The following is a 17,282-nucleotide window of genomic DNA, read 5'->3' on the forward strand; positions in this document are numbered from 1 at the left end:
AAGAGAGATCCCCCAGAGGAGGGAAGAGAGATCCCCCAGAGGAGAGAAGAGAGATCCCCCAGAGGAGGGAAGAGAGATCCCCCAGAGGAGGGAAGAGAGATCCCCCAGAGGAGGGAAGAGAGATCCCCCAGAGGAGGGAAGAGAGATCCCCCAGAGGAGGGAAGAGAGATCCCCCAGAGGAGAGAAGAGAGATCCCCCAGAGGAGAGAAGAGAGATCCCCCAGAGGAGAGAAGAGAGATCCCCCAGAGGAGAGAAGAGAGATCCCCCAGTGGAGAGAAGAGAGATCCCCCAGAGGAGGGAAGAGAGATCCCCCAGAGGAGGGAAGAGAGATCCCCCAGAGGAGAGAAGAGAGATCCCCCAGAGGAGGGAAGAGAGATCCCCCAGAGGAGGGAAGAGAGATCCCCCAGAGGAGAGAAGAGAGATCCCCCAGAGGAGGGAAGAGAGATCCCGAGAGGAGAGAAGAGAGATCCCCAGAGGAGGGAAGAGAGATCCCCCAGAGGAGGGAAGAGAGATCCCCCAGAGGAGAGAAGAGAGATCCCCCAGAGGAGAGGAGAGAGATCCCCCAGAGGAGAGAAGAGAGATCCCCCAGAGGAGAGAAGAGAGATCCCCCAGAGGAGAGAAGAGAGATCCCCCAGAGGAGGGAAGAGAGATCCCCCAGAGGAGGGAAGAGAGATCCCCCAGAGGAGAGAAGAGAGATCCCCCAGAGGAGGGAAGAGAGATCCCCCAGAGGAGGGAAGAGAGATCCCCCAGAGGAGAGAAGAGAGATCCCCCAGAGGAGGGAAGAGAGATCCCGAGAGGAGAGAAGAGAGATCCCCAGAGGAGAGGAGAGAGATCCCCCAGAGGAGGGAAGAGAGATCCCGAGAGGAGAGAAGAGAGATCCCCAGAGGAGGGAAGAGAGATCCCCCAGAGGAGAGGAGAGAGATCCCCGAGAGGAGAGAAGAGAGATCCCCAGAGGAGAGAAGAGAGAGGCAGGTACAGTAACGTTAGAGCCCCATGGGTCTGTTTCTTCATATCAATATTTAGTCCGACACCCATCTGGTAGAACATGTTTTAGACGTACACACATATGTTAATATGGTGAAACGTGCATCTCATGTTGTGGATCCACCCCCCCCCCCCCCCCACCCACGCATCAATGTTTTATTTGTTTAGTCTGACACACACAGAAACGTCATGCGTCTCATGTTTGAACCCACTCCACGTATCAACAGTTTAGTCTGACAGACATACAGTAGTCTCTGCACAGCTGCTGTGAGTCTGGCAAGCGAGACTAAACATACAGTAGTAATACCTGTGTCTAATGTATATTTTAGTCAGACACACACAAACAGTTAAGATGTTAAAATCCCACGCATCTGTATTTTAGACAGACAGACAGTAGTAAAGCCTCTTCGTATTATAACCCTCCCCATGCATATAACAGTCAGACTCATACAGTTAATTCATGCGTCTCATGCTGTGCTAGCTGGGCGTTGCTAAAGGCCACAAACCTGGCTCTTTCTCTCTCTCCCTGTCCCGTTGGTGGTGGTGACTGCAGGGGCATGATGTCTGCTTCTCCTGGCTCCCTCCCTCTGTAGTGGTGGCAATATCACACAGACAGCTCAGAGCTCACACACTACAGTGGGCTGCCAACAGGGCGGCGCTGCTACCCTCCGACTGGAGCACGGGCTATAGGTATACCCAAATTATAAACTCAGCAAAAAAAGAAACGTCCTCTCACTGTCAACTACTTAACATGTGTAAATATTTGTCTGAACATAACAAGATTCAACAACTGACACATAAACTGAACAAGTTCCACAGACATGTGACGAACAGAAATTGAATAATGTGTCCCTGAACAAAGGGGGGGGGGTCAAAAGTGACAGTCAGTATCTGGTGTGGCCACCAGCTGCATTAAGTACTGCAGTGCATCTCCTCCTCATGGACTGCACCAGATTTGCAAGTTCTTGCTGTAAGATGTTACCCCACTCTTCCACCAAGGCACCTGCAAGTTCCCAGACATTTCTACGGGGAATGGCCCTAGCCCTCACCCTCCGATCCAACAGGTCCCAGACGTGCTCAATGGGATTGAGATCCGGGCTCTTCGGTGGCCATGGCTGAACACTGACATTCCTGTCATTCCTGAAATCACGCACAGAACGAGCAGTATGGCTGGTGGCATTGTCATGCTGGAGGGTCATGTCAGGATGAGCCTGCAGGAAGGGTACCTCATGAGGGAGGAGGATGTCTTCCCTGTAATGCACAGCGTTGAGATTGCCTGCAATGACAACAAGCTCAGTCCGATGATGCTGTGACACACCGCCCCAGACCATGACGGACCCTCCACCTCCAAATCGATCCCGCTCCAGAGTACAGGCCTCGGTGTAACGCTCATTCCTTCGACGTTAAACGCGAATCTGACCATCACCCCTGGTGAGACAAAACCGCGTCTCGTCAGTGAAGAGCACTTTTTGCCAGTCCTGTCTGGTCCAGCGACGGTGGGTTTGTGCCCATAGGCGACGTTGTTGCCGGTGATGTCTGGTGAGGACCTGCCTTACAACAGGCCTACAAGCCCTCAGTCCAGCCTATCTCAGCCTATTGCGGACAGTCTGAGCACTGATGGAGCGATTGTGCGTTCCTGGTGTAACTCGGGCAGTTGTTGTTGCCATCCTGTACCTGTCCCACAGGTGTGATGTTTGGATGTACCGATCCTGTGCAGGTGTTGTTACACGTGGTCTGCCACTGCGAGGACGATCAGGTGTCCGTCCTGTCTCCCTGTATCTCTGTCTTAGGCGTCTCACAGTACGGACATTGCAATATATTGCCCTGGCCACATCTGCAGTCCTCATGCCTCCTTGCAGCATGCCTAAGGCACGTTCACGCAGATGAGCAGGGACCCTGGGCATCTTTCTTTTGGTGTTTTTCAGAGTCAGTAGAAAGGCCTCTTTAGTGTCCTAAGTTTTCATAACTGTGACCTTAATTGCCTACCGTCTGTATGCTGTTAGTGTCTTAACGACCGTTCCACAGGTGCATGTCCATTAATTGTTTATGGTTCATTGAACAAGCATGGGAAACAGTGTTTAAACCCTTTTACAATGAAGATCTGTGAAGTTATTTGGATTTTTACGAATTATCTTTGAAAACAGGGTCCTGAAAAAGGGACGTGTCTTTTTTTGCTGAGTTTACATGTCTATGGATATGCCTCGCGTTAATAAAGCTACTGTATAAACCTCTGTCAAATAGTGACACTCTATAAAGCCTATATAAATGAGTGAACTGCTCTCTTGCATTTCAATTTGTTGCTAGCCATTTTGTTATGCTCGTGTAGTGTCATCCTCGTGTAATCAACCTGGTTCAATGAGTGTCCAATTAAATACTGTACAATGTGCTCCATAGTAACCACCAAGTATCCCTGTTACATCCCAAGATGCAGTGTGTTCTGATTCTGTGAGTGTTATACCTTGAACTCCGGGGTGGACTGTGGTCTGGAACTCTGTGTCTTGGAGACCTCTGTCACCTTGCTCTCCACCTTGCTCTCCACCTTGGCCTTCCTCTCTGCTGAGCGGGACTGGCGGCCCGCAGGGGTGGAGGCTTCTCGCCGCTCACCGCAGGGCAGGGCCGAGGTCACAGGAGACGGGGCTGCATCCCCGGGAGAGACGGGGGACATGATGGGAGCGCTGACCGGACGAGTGCTCTTGTCTGGAGTGGACACCATGGCTGTAGGGGGACGGGAGGAGTGGAAGGAAGGAGAGAGGAGAGGAGAGGAGAGGAGAGGAGAGGAGAGGAGAGGAGAGGAGAGGAGAGGAGAGGAGAGGAGAGGAGAGGAGAGGAGAGGAGAGGAGAGGAGAGGAGAGGAGAGGAGAGGAGAGGAGAGGAGAGGAGAGGAGAGGAGAGGAGAGGAGGACTTAGCTAGCGCCTCTTAGCATCAGGTCTCCTGCATATTCACATTCAACATAATGACTCACACTCAACATAATGACTCACACTCAACATAATGACTCACACTCAACATAATGACTCACACACAACATAATGACTCACACACAACATAACGACTCACACACAACATAATAACTCACACACAACATAATGACTCACACACAACATAATGACTCACACTCAACATAATGACTCACACACAACATAATGACTCACACACAACATAATGACTCACACTCAACATAATGACTCACACTCAACATAATGACTCACACTCAACATAATGACTCACACTCAACATAATGACTCAAACTCAACATAATAAAATACTCACACTCACACACCTCATTAAACATGTACAAATTGCCCCATACATACGGCACCTTATTGAAGACAGTTACTCGTGCAACCACCAGGGTGCAGCGCAATTACATAGACTTGAGGCTGTACCTGTGGGGATGGGAGTTGGGACTGGGATAGGCTCTGGAGGATGTGAAGGATCCAACAACACAAACCAGTCATCCTTCACTGGCACTGAAGAGAACCGATCAGAGACAGAATCCTATGGCCTGAGACTGGTGGCATGTGACCACACAAAGTGCCATACCTCTTTCTGTAGAAGTAACATTCTTCTTTATAAGCTGCTGCAAAAGCCAAGTGAGAACACAATGGGGCCAGAACAAGAGATCCATAGCTGAGCAAAGTACCTCAGAGGAAGAAGCAGACAATATCAAGCTGTGGTTATTATAAGAGAAGCGTGGGGGAAGATGTCACGATATCCTCACAGTGAGACGTTTCTGCTTGTGAAAGTTAAGACCATTATAATTTATAAAAGTTAGGACCATTCTTCTTCTGCTGTAGCGTCATAGAGTTATTTTAAGCCTCTGCCATTTACCCACGGAACAGTGGGTGTGATGGGACCGACGGGATCCCATAGGAAGTCATATTGATTTTTATTTAGCTCACACACAGGCTCAGCGGCTGCCGGTGGCTAATAACGTAACATTGTCCTCAGGAACCAAAGCAAAGCCACATATCCCAGCAGACATTTCGAGTTGAAAACACAACACAGCAGCTTGTTAAGTGTGGCGTTGTCTCTTGAAAAACAAGGTCAGTTCCTGGGTGAGTAAGCAACAGGGCGGAAGGCTCTCCTTCAAGCTACTCTTCCTGTGTGTGCTTGGGGCTTTCTCAGGAACCAAAGCAAAGCCACATATTCCAGCAGACATTTCAAGCAGCTTGCCGTGGTCAAGTGGGTCACGGTCCATCAGCACAAACCATCAGTCACGATCCCTCCAGCCGCCTCATCCTCTCCCCCCAGGATGGTGGCTCTCTCCCTGGCCTGGAAGGCCTCCTGCTCCACCTCCTGCCTCCTCATCCTCTCCCCCCAGGATGGTGGCTCTCTCCCTGGCCTGGAAGGCCTCCTGCTCCACCTCCTGCCTCCTCATCCTCTCCCCCCAGGATGGTGGCTCTCTCCCTGGCCTGGAAGGCCTCCTGCTCCACCTCCTGCATTTTCGTCTGGATCTCCTCATCCAGCAAGGCCAGCCTCCGGGTGTCCAGGGACAGGGCTGTCTGCTGGGCCTACTCCCTCTCCTTCAGACTAGGGCCCAGGGACCTCCACTGCAGCTGCAGCCGAGCTACACTCTGGTCCACCAGCCACAGCTCTGTCAAGGTCTGGAGCAGGAATTTGGGGAAAGTTTTACAACCCTATTCCAGCTTCATCAGCATTTTCCACCCTGTTCCAACCTCCACCACTATCAGACTCCCAATCACCTTCCTCCTCGGCTTAAAGATTAAACTGTTATACTAAGAGAGGTGAATGAAACTGACATTTTTAACCAGGAGCATTACTGTGGTTCTATTGTTGCTAAGTGATTAACTGTGGTTCTATTGTTGCTGAATGATGAACTGTTGTTCTATTGTTGCTGAGTGATGAACTGTGGTTCTATTGTTGCTGAATGATGAACTGTGGTTCTATTGTTGCTGAATGATGAACTGTGGTTCTATTGTTGCTGAATGATGAACTGTGGTTCTATTGTTGCTGAGTGATGAACTGTGTTTCTATTGTTGCTGAGTGATGAACTGTCTTTCTATTGTTGCTGAATGATGAACTGTTGTTCTATTGTTGCTGAGTGATGAACTGTGGTTCTATTGTTGCTGAGTGATGAACTGTGTTTCTATTGTTGCTGAGTGATGAACTGTGGTTCTATTGTTGCTGAATGATGAACTGTGGTTCTATTGTTGCTGAGTGATGAACTGTGGTTCTATTGTTGCTGAATGATGAACTGTGTTTCTATTGTTGCTGAGTGATGAACTGTGTTTCTATTGTTGCTGAATGATGAACTGTGGTTCTATTGTTGCTGAGTGATGAACTGTGGTTCTATTGTTGCTGAATGATGAACTGTGGTTCTATTGTTGCTGAGTGATGAACTGTGGTTCTATTGTTGCTGAATGATGAACTGTGGTTCTATTGTTGCTGAATGATGAACTGTGGTTCTATTGTTGCTAAGTGATTAACTGTGGTTCTATTGTATGAGCAGATACAAATACAGGACTGTGTATTGCAAACATGTGGGCTGTACAGTACTTTAACAAATAGCAAGTCACTGCACTGTACTGTGGTACAGCGACCAGCAGATGGCAACATTGAGCTTAGAGCCGAAAGCAGAGAGAGCAAGTTTGTCTTGTAATTCCAAATGTCCTGAAATTCACAGTTCAGATGCAGATCAGGAGAATAGATAAACTAGCTCCTCTAGTCCTCCGATCAGGAGAATAGCTAAACAAGCTCCTCCAGTCCCCTTCCTCCATCTGCAGAAAAAAACCTCCTCCAGAGAACACATGTTCAGAACAGCATCATTCTAGTGCACATCACTGAGATGCTGACAAATACTGCAGCCAGACTTGCAACTAACAGAGAAGGAGGTTTGAATAGGCTTTAATTCCCGAGAACGTGTGAGCAGTAGGCTACTGAGAGCCAAGTCCACAGAATGCATGTTCATGACAGCATGCTTCTACAAAAGACTGCAAAACTTGCAACTAACAGAAAAGGAGGTTTCTTCCACTAGGTTTCAACACTGAGCATGGTAGCTACAGGCAGCCAGGTTATACACCCTTCCTATAACTGAAGTGTCTCATGTGCAATGGGGGAGATCATAAGGGTCATTTCCCTGGAAGCCACACAGAGACAGACACACTACCCTCGGGTTCCAGATGTGGCTCTTTTGCTCACTGGACCGGTTGGCCACCACACTGTGTTCAGCTCACTGGGCCGGTTGGCCACCACACTGTGTTCAGCTCACTGGGCCGGTTGGCCACCACACTGTGTTCAGCTCACTGGGCCGGTTGGCCACCACACTGTGTTCAGCTCACTGGGCCGGTTGGCCACCACACTGTGTTCAGCTCACTGGACCGGTTGGCCACCACACTGTGTTCAGCTCACTGGGCCGGTTGGCCACCACACTGTGTTCAGCTCACTGGGCCGGTTGGCCACCACACTGTGTTCAGCTCACTGGGCCGGTTGGCCACCACACTGTGTTCAGCTCACTGGACCGGTTGGCCACCACACTGTGTTCAGCTCACTGGGCTGGTTGGCCACCACACTGTGTTCAGCTCACTGGGCTGGTTGGCCACCACACTGTGTTCAGCTCAATGGGCTGGTTGGCCACCACACTGTGTTCAGCTCACTGGGCCGGTTGGCCACCACACTGTGTTCAGTTCACTGGGCCGGTTGGCCACCACACTGTGTTCAGCTCACTGGACCGGTTGGCCACCACACTGTGTTCAGCTCACTGGGCCGGTTGGCCACCACACTGTGTTCAGCTCACTGGGCCGGTTGGCCACCACACTGTGTTCAGCTCACTGGACCGGTTGGCCACCACACTGTGTTCAGCTCACTGGACCGGTTGGCCACCACACTGTGTTCAGCTCACTGGGCCGGTTGGCCACCACACTGTGTTCAGCTCACTGGGCCGGTTGGCCACCACACTGTGTTCAGCTCACTGGGCCGGTTGGCCACCACACTGTGTTCAGTTCACTGGGCCGGTTGGCCACCACACTGTGTTCAGTTCACTGGGCCGGTTGGCCACCACACTGTGTTCAGCTCACTGGGCCGGTTGGCCACCACACTGTGTTCAGCTCACTGGACCGGTTGGCCACCACACTGTGTTCAGCTCACTGGACCGGTTGGCCACCACACTGTATTCAGCTCACTGGGCCGGTTGGCCACCACACTGTGTTCAGCTCACTGGGCCGGTTGGCCACCACACTGTGTTCAGCTCACTGGACCGGTTGGCCACCACACTGTGTTCAGCTCACTGGACCGGTTGGCCACCACACTGTGTTCAGCTCACTGGACCGGTTGGCCACCACACTGTGTTCAGCTCACTGGACCGGTTGGCCACCACACTGTGTTCAGTTCACTGGGCCGGTTGACCACCACACTGTGTTCAGTTCACTGGGCCGGTTGGCCACCACACTGTGTTCAGTTCACTGGGCCGGTTGGCCACCACACTGTGTTCAGCTCACTGGGCCGGTTGGCCACCACACTGTGTTCAGCTCACTGGGCCGGTTGGCCACCACACTGTGTTCAGCTCACTGGGCCGGTTGGCCACCACACTGTGTTCAGTTCACTGGGCCGGTTGGCCACCACACTGTGTTCAGTTCACTGGGCCGGTTGGCCACCACACTGTGTTCAGCTCACTGGGCCGGTTGGCCACCACACTGTGTTCAGCTCACTGGACCGGTTGGCCACCACACTGTGTTCAGCTCACTGGACCGGTTGGCCACCACACTGTATTCAGCTCACTGGGCCGGTTGGCCACCACACTGTGTTCAGCTCACTGGGCCGGTTGGCCACCACACTGTGTTCAGCTCACTGGACCGGTTGGCCACCACACTGTGTTCAGCTCACTGGACCGGTTGGCCACCACACTGTGTTCAGCTCACTGGACCGGTTGGCCACCACACTGTGTTCAGCTCACTGGACCGGTTGGCCACCACACTGTATTCAGCTCACTGGGCCGGTTGGCCACCACACTGTGTTCAGTTCACTGGACCGGTTGACCACCACACTGTGTTCAGCTCACTGGGCCGGTTGGCCACCACACTGTGTTCAGTTCACTGGACCGGTTGACCACCACACTGTGTTCAGTTCACTGGGCCGGTTGGCCACCACACTGTGTTCAGTTCACTGGGCCGGTTGGCCACCACACTGTATTCAGCTCACTGGGCCGGTTGGCCACCACACTGTGTTCAGCTCACTGGGCCGGTTGGCCACCACACTGTGTTCAGTTCACTGGGCCGGTAACGTGGTAGATAACGTGGTAGATAACATGGTAGATAACGTGGTAGATAACGTGGTAGATAACGTGGCAGATAACGTGGTAGATAACGTGTGTCACGATCGTCTAATGAGGGAGACCAAGGCGCAGCGTTGCGAGTGAACATATTCTATTTATTAAATGCTCACATGAACAAAACAATAAACAACGAATGCGTGACGTCTATGGTACAACACGAACACACACGAACAAAATCCCACAACCCGAAAGAAAAACAGACAGATTAAATATGGCTCCCAATCAGAGACAACCAGCCGACAGCTGACACTCGTTGCCTCTGATTGGGAGTCACACCGGCAAACATAGAAAATAGACAACCTAGAACACCCACCAAAGAAACAGAAAACATAGAATGAACACACCCTGGCTCAACATAATGAGTCCCCGAGCCAGGGTGTGACAGTACCCCCCCCTAAAGGCACGGACTGCGACCGCGCCTAAATACGAGCAAAAACAGGGGAGGGCTGGGTGGGCATTCCTCCTCGGCGGCGGCTCCGGCTCCGGGCTTGATCCCCACTTCCTCTCCAACCCCCCAAAGTACCCCTGGTCCTGTCTAGCCCCGCTGGCCGGAGCCGGACTGACGACACGCGCCCCTGGCTTGGTGCGTGGAACAGGAACGGACCGGACTGGGCTGACGATACACACCCCTGGCTTGGTGCGTGGAGCAGGAATGGACCGGAATGGGCTGGCGACGCGCACCACAGACTTGGTGCGGAGAGCAGGAACGAGCCGGACACGGCTGACAAAACGCACCACAGACTTGGTGCGGGGAGCAGGAACAGGCCGGGCCGGGCTGGCGACGCGCACCACAGGTTTGGTGCGGGGAGCGGGAACAGGCCGGGCCGGGCTGGCGACGCGCACCACAGACTTGGTGCGGAGAGCAGGAACGGGCCGGACCGGGCTGGCGACGCGCACCACAGACTTGGTGCGGAGAGCAGGAACGGGCCGGACCGGGCTGGCGACGCGCACCACAGATTTGGTGCAGGGAGCAGGAACAGGCCGGGCCGGGCTGGCGACGCGCACCATAGGCTCGGTGCGGGAAGCAGGAACAGGCCGGGCCGGGCTGACGACACGCACTTAACCCTAATTGCTCCTGTAAGTCGCTCTGGATAAGAGCGTCTGCTAAATGACTAAAATGTAAATGTAAATGGTAGATAACGTGGTAGATAACATGGCAGATAACACTGGTAGACAACGTGGTAGATAACGTGGTAGATAACATGGCAGATAACGTGGTAGATAACATGGTAGATAACATGGCAGATAACGTGGTCGATAACGTGGTCGATAACGTGGTAGATAACGTGGTAGATAACGTGGTAGATAACGTGGTAGATAACGTGGCAGAGCCTGGTATGACAGAGGAAGACAGTCCTTGTGGAATCTCTTTGTGGTCCTCTGTAGCTCAGTTGGTAGAGCATGGCGCTTGTAAAGCCAGGGTAGTGGGTTTGTGTCCCGGGACCACCCATACCTAAAAATGCATGCATGCATGACTGTAAGTCGCTTTGGATAAAAGCGTCTGCTAAACGGCATATATTAGAATAAAGCGTGGGTTTAACGATCACTTGGTAGAAACATAGTGAATGATGAGCATCGTCAGAGAGCCACTTACTACAGTATGACAGAGAGTTCAGCAGACAGACACTGTGACTACATCTTGTCAGGTCATTATGAGGTTAGCTACACGGTAAGTAGAAGAAGCATCCTCCCAGTCAGTCAGGTTAGGTAGACAAGTAGAGGAAGCATCCTCCCAGTCAGTCAGGTTAGGTAGACAAGTAGAAGAAGCATCCTCCCAGTCAGTCAGGTTAGGTAGACAAGTAGAAGAAGCATCCTCCCAGTCAGTCAGGTTAGGTAGACAAGTAGAAGAAGCATCCTCCCAGTCAGTCAGGTTAGGTAGACAAGTAGAAGAAGCATCCTCCCAGTCAGTCAGGTTAGGTAGACAAGTAGAAGAAGCATCCTCCCAGTCAGTCAGGTTAGGTAGACAAGTAGAAGAAGCATCCTCCCAGTCAATCAGGTTAGGTAGACAAGTAGAAGAAGCATCCTCCCAGTCAGTCAGGTTAGGTAGACAAGTAGAAGAAGCATCCTCCCAGTCAGTCAGGTTAGGTAGACAAGTAGAAGAAGCATCCTCCCAGTCAGTCAGGTTAGGTAGACAAGTAGAAGAAGCATCCTCCCAGTCAGTCAGGTTAGGTAGACAAGTAGAAGAAGCATCCTCCCAGTCAGTCAGGTTAGGTAGACAAGTAGAAGAAGCATCCTCCCAGTCAGTCAGGTTAGGTAGACAAGTAGAAGAAGCATCCTCCCAGTCAGTCAGGTTAGGTAGACAAGTAGAAGAAGCATCCTCCCAGTCAGTCAGGTTAGGTAGACAAGTAGAAGAAGCATCCTCCCAGTCAGTCAGGTTAGGTAGACAAGTAGAAGAAGCATCCTCCCAGTCAGTCAGGTTAGGTAGACAAGTAGAAGAAGCATCCTCCCAGTCAGTCAGGTTAGGTAGACAAGTAGAAGAAGCATCCTCCCAGTCAGTCAGGTTAGGTAGACAAGTAGAAGAAGCATCCTCCCAGTCAGTCAGGTTAGGTAGACAAGTAGAAGAAGCATCCTCCCAGTCAGTCAGGTTAGGTAGACAAGTAGAAGAAGCATCCTCCCAGTCAGTCAGGTTAGGTAGACAAGTAGAAGAAGCATCCTCCCAGTCAGTCAGGTTAGGTAGACAAATAGAGGAAGCATCCTCCCAGTCAGTCAGGTTAGGTAGACAAGTAGAAGAAGCATCCTCCCAGTCAGTCAGGTTAGGTAGACAAGTAGAAGAAGCATCCTCCCAGTCAGTCAGGTTAGGTAGACAAGTAGAAGAAGCATCCTCCCAGTCAGTCAGGTTAGGTAGACAAGTAGAAGAAGCATCCTCCCAGTCAGTCAGGTTAGGTAGACAAGTAGAAGAAGCATCCTCCCAGTCAGTCAGGTTAGGTAGACAAGTAGAGGAAGCATCCTCCCAGTCAGTCAGGTTAGGTAGACAAGTAGAAGAAGCATCCTCCCAGTCAGTCAGGTTAGGTAGACAAGTAGAAGAAGCATCCTCCCAGTCAGTCAGGTTAGGTAGACAAGTAGAAGAAGCATCCTCCCAGTCAGTCAGGTTAGGTAGACAAGTAGAAGAAGCATCCTCCCAGTCAGTCAGGTTAGGTAGACAAGTAGAAGAAGCATCCTCCCAGTCAGTCAGGTTAGGTAGACAAGTAGAAGAAGCATCCTCCCAGTCAGTCAGGTTAGTTAGACAAGTAGAAGAAGCATCCTCCCAGTCAGTCAGGTTAGGTAGACAAGTAGAAGAAGCATCCTCCCAGTCAGTCAGGTTAGGTAGACAAGTAGAAGAAGCATCCTCCCAGTCAGTCAGGTTAGGTAGACAAGTAGAAGAAGCATCCTCCCAGTCAGTCAGGTTAGGTAGACAAGTAGAAGAAGCATCCTCCCAGTCAGTCAGGTTAGGTAGACAAGTAGAAGAAGCATCCTCCCAGTCAATCAGGTTAGGTAGACAAGTAGAAGAAGCATCCTCCCAGTCAGTCAGGTTAGGTAGACAAGTAGAAGAAGCATCTTCCCAGTCAGTCAGGTTAGGTAGACAAGTAGAAGAAGCATCCTCCCAGTCAGTCAGGTTAGGTAGACAAGTAGAAGAAGCATCCTCCCAGTCAGTCAGGTTAGGTAGACAAGTAGAAGAAGCATCCTCCCAGTCAGTCAGGTTAGGTAGACAAGTAGAAGAAGCATCCTCCCAGTCAGTCAGGTTAGGTAGACAAGTAGAGGAAGCATCCTCCCAGTCAGTCAGGTTAGGTAGACAAGTAGAAGAAGCATCCTCCCAGTCAGTCAGGTTAGGTAGACAAGTAGAAGAAGCATCCTCCCAGTCAGTCAGGTTAGGTAGACAAGTAGAAGAAGCATCCTCCCAGTCAGTCAGGTTAGGTAGACAAGTAGAGGAAGCATCCTCCCAGTCAGTCAGGTTAGGTAGACAAGTAGAGGAAGCATCCTCCCAGTCAGTCAGGTTAGGTAGACAAGTAGAAGAAGCATCCTCCCAGTCAGTCAGGTTAGGTAGACAAGTAGAAGAAGCATCCTCCCAGTCAGTCAGGTTAGGTAGACAAGTAGAAGAAGCATCCTCCCAGTCAGTCAGGTTAGGTAGACAAGTAGAGGAAGCATCCTCCCAGTCAGTCAGGTTAGGTAGACAAGTAGAAGAAGCATCCTCCCAGTCAGTCAGGTAGACAAGTAGAAGAAGCATCCTCCCAGTCAGTCAGGTTAGGTAGACAAGTAGAAGAAGCATCCTCCCAGTCAGTCAGGTTAGGTAGACAAGTAGAAGAAGCATCCTCCCAGTCAGTCAGGTTAGGTAGACAAGTAGAGGAAGCATCCTCCCAGTCAGTCAGGTTAGGTAGACAAGTAGAAGAAGCATCCTCCCAGTCAGTCAGGTTAGGTAGACAAGTAGAAGAAGCATCCTCCCAGTCAGTCAGGTTAGGTAGACAAGTAGAAGAAGCATCCTCCCAGTCAGTCAGGTTAGGTAGACAAGTAGAGGAAGCATCCTCCCAGTCAGTCAGGTTAGGTAGACAAGTAGAAGAAGCATCCTCCCAGTCAGTCAGGTTAGGTAGACAAGTAGAAGAAGCATCCTCCCAGTCAGTCAGGTTAGGTAGACAAGTAGAAGAAGCATCCTCCCAGTCAGTCAGGTTAGGTAGACAAGTAGAAGAAGCATCCTCCCAGTCAGTCAGGTTAGGTAGACAAGTAGAAGAAGCATCCTCCCAGTCAGTCAGGTTAGGTAGACAAGTAGAAGAAGCATCCTCCCAGTCAGTCAGGTTAGGTAGACAAGCATGGAGCGTCGTAGACAGCGTCTGGAATGACAGGAGGAAGTGCAGCACAGACACTGACTCCACATCTCTTCAGTTCATCCCCAGAGTTATTCAGGTTAGGTGTGCGGTCAGCTCCATGATAAAGCAGAACCATCCTCAGAGTCATTCAGGTTAGGTACTGTACACAAGCTGACTACATTATCCACAGACAGGCCAACCTGTGCTGTAGTGACTGGCTGGCTGGCTGGCCAGGGTTAAGGGTTTAGTGTTGAGACAGAGTGGTAGCAGTAGCAGATGGGGCTGCCAGAGCCCACAGGGAGTAAGACAGTGAATCTGTTTTGTGTTGTTACAATTAATCAGTGGCTTGTGCCCTGCCTGCCGCACGTTGTCAGCAGAAATAAAAAACAGATGTTATATCGGGAGCGGTTACATAACGGAGAGAGGAGAGGAGAGGAGAGGAGGGGAGGGGAGGGGAGGAGAGGGGAGAGGAGGAGAGGAGAGGAGAGAGGGAGAGGAGAGGAGAGGAGAGGAGAGGAGAGGAGAGGAGAGGAGAGGAGAGGAGAGGAGAGGAGAGGAGAGGAGAGGAGAGGAGAGGAGAGGAGAGGAGAGGAGAGGAGAGGAGAGGAGGACTTAGCTAGCGCCTCTTAGAAGTTGAGAAGAGGCCAGCGGAGAGATGGTAAATAAACCCTGGAGTGGGCCAGTACGGTCACTGTACCTGAAGGTAATGTTACAACAGAGGTGGGTGGTTGATATGGTCCTGAAGGTAATGTTATGACAGAGATGGGTGGTTGATATGGTCCTGAAGGTAATGTTACTACAGAGTTGGGTGGTTGATATGGTAACCAGTCATCCTCTTCTTTCCTCTCTGGGAGGGGCTGAAGTAAACACAGAGACTTACCTCTTGCTGGGGTTAACAGGGACAAGTCGCTTTCTTTCACCACACACACTAAAGACACAGACAGACACACACACAAACACACTCTCTCTCTCTCTCTCTCTCTCTCACACACACTCTCTCTCTCTCTCTCTCTCTCTCTCTCTCTCACAAACAACACTATCTCTCTCTCTCTCACACACACACACACACACTATCTCTCTCTCTCTCTCACACACACACACACACTATCTCTCTCTCTCTCACACACACACAAACACTCTCTCTCTCTCTCCACACTCCTCTCTCTCTCTCTCTCTCTCTCTCTCCCTCTCTCTCTCTCTCTCTCTCTCTCTCTCTCTCTCTCTCTCTCTCTCTCTCTCTCTCTCTCTCTCTCTCTCTCTCCAGACACACACACACTTCAGACACACACAAACACCAATCCCTCCCCCATCCCCCCTCCCCATCCCCCCTCCCCCCCCCCCCCACACACACACACACACAGTCCCATTCAACAAACCTTCGTCCAGGCTGCGTGAGTTCCTCTTGCTGGCCGAGCGTTGGAACAGGGGGCTGGCCTGTCAATCATCGAGCTGGCCTGGCGGGTCTGGGCCTGGGTCCGCCCACTGTAGCGGAACTTAGAGCCCAGCGCTAGGAACTTCCTGGGAGTGGTAGCCACCTCAGTGGAGGTCAGTCTGGACATGGAGACAGACAGAGGAACCATTTGGATTATAATTATAGCAAACTACATTTTTACATTTAAGTCATTTAGCAGACGCTTTTATCCAGAGCGACTTAGTCAGTGCAGTCACTAAGGTAGGTAGGACAACCCCATATTACTAAACTACACATAACTACAGGCATATATAGCCATACTATTAATGTATTACTACAGTAATTACGTATCTATGTCCCTTCTCCATTGAGTACAATAAAATAATAATTTGATGTTCTTCAGAAGTGAGAATGATAGAACCTATCGTGGGGAGCGTCAACATTGCATTCTCTTACCTGAAGAAGGTGTGATGCTCCACACACACTTTCCACAGCTTCTTGGAGGCCTTGTAGTTTGGCAGTTTGAAACCAATGGCGCTTTCGTAATGCTCCAGCTGCTGGAAGAGCAGGTGAATACCCACATTTTAGCAGAGCACTACAGCCACAAACCTATTGATTTGACATTTCATTTATCAGAGCTGTACTGGGTATCTGATTCTTGGGAGAGTAGGCCTCTCGGGGGCTAAAAGACATCCAAACAAACGCATAAATAAAGTTGACCTCTGAGGGGCGTATCTTGATGAAGAAGCTGCTGCGTTTGTAGGAGACCTTGAGGACTTTGGGCCAGGGGAACCGGTTGATCCTCAGCTTGTCCTTGTAGACCATCAAACCCCCAGAACACACACCCAGCATGATGTCCACTCCATCTAGATCCTGGAGAGAGGAGAGGAGAGGAGGGGGAGAAAGAGGAGAGGGGTGAGGAGAGAGGAGGGAGGGAGGGAGAGGAGGATGTGGAGGGAGAGAGAGAGAGAGAGAGAGAGAGAGAGAGAGAGAGAGAGGAGAGAGAGAGAGAGAGAGAGATAGTAAAACTCTTCAACTGCAAGTCTGCTGGACCCTACATTTTCATGATTGCTCACAGATTTACAGTTTGCTAACAGATTTACAGTATACCATTGACTTAACATTGACTGCATGTTAATGCAATGACACCAGCCAACCACTGGGATGCAGCATCAACCACACTTTCAGGATAATGACTGCCATATTTTATTTAAATCCCTGGTTTTGATGCAAACAGATTGACCTCATTTCTGCTATTAAAACAGTGGTCTGACAGAGGCACGCGTTTCTCCCTTTTCTGGGAACAGACACGAACACTGACTTCACAGCTGCCGTAGGTTACACTGCAGCAGACAGGAGTTATAACATTTTTAGTCATTTAGCAGACGCTCTTATCCAGAGCGACTTACAGTTAGTGAGTGCATACATTATTATTATTATTTTTTAAATCATACTGGCCCCCCGTGGGAAACGAACCCACAACCCTGGCGTTGCAAATGCCATGCTCTACCAACTGAGCTACATCCCTGCCGGCCATTCCCTCCCCTACCCTGGACGACACTGGGCTAATTGTGCGCATGGGTCTCCCGGTCGCGGCCGGCTACGACAGAGCCTGGATTCGAACCAGGATCTCTAGTGGCACAGCTAGCACTGCGATGCGGTGCCTTAGACCACTGCGCCACTCGGGAGGTAGTAACCTAACTACGTAAAACACCATGATGTCCCAGGTGGCACCCAATTCCCTATATCAAATCAAATCAAATCAAATGTATTTATAAATCCCTTTTTAACATCAGCAGATGTCACAGTGTGCTTATACAG

General features: G+C 50.7%; 1 pseudogene across 1 annotated transcript in view; it reads right to left on the bottom strand.

Moving 5' to 3' along the window:
* The window catches only part of LOC311120399 (protein 4.1-like), a 43,302-nt pseudogene that overhangs the window by 11,449 nt on the left and 14,571 nt on the right, over positions 1-17,282 (bottom strand). The window contains exons 9-13 of the transcript in view: positions 16,182-16,334; positions 15,918-16,018; positions 15,427-15,601; positions 3,443-3,699; positions 1,491-1,571 (exon numbers count right to left, since the gene is read on the bottom strand). The product of the transcript in view is annotated as a protein 4.1-like (transcript). The remainder of the gene's footprint in view (positions 1-1,490; positions 1,572-3,442; positions 3,700-15,426; positions 15,602-15,917; positions 16,019-16,181; positions 16,335-17,282) is intronic.

This window comes from Coregonus lavaretus (assembly GCF_964263955.1).
Source record: "Coregonus lavaretus genome assembly, contig: HAP1_SCAFFOLD_3869, whole genome shotgun sequence".
Taxonomy (NCBI): Eukaryota; Metazoa; Chordata; class Actinopteri; order Salmoniformes; family Salmonidae; genus Coregonus; species Coregonus lavaretus.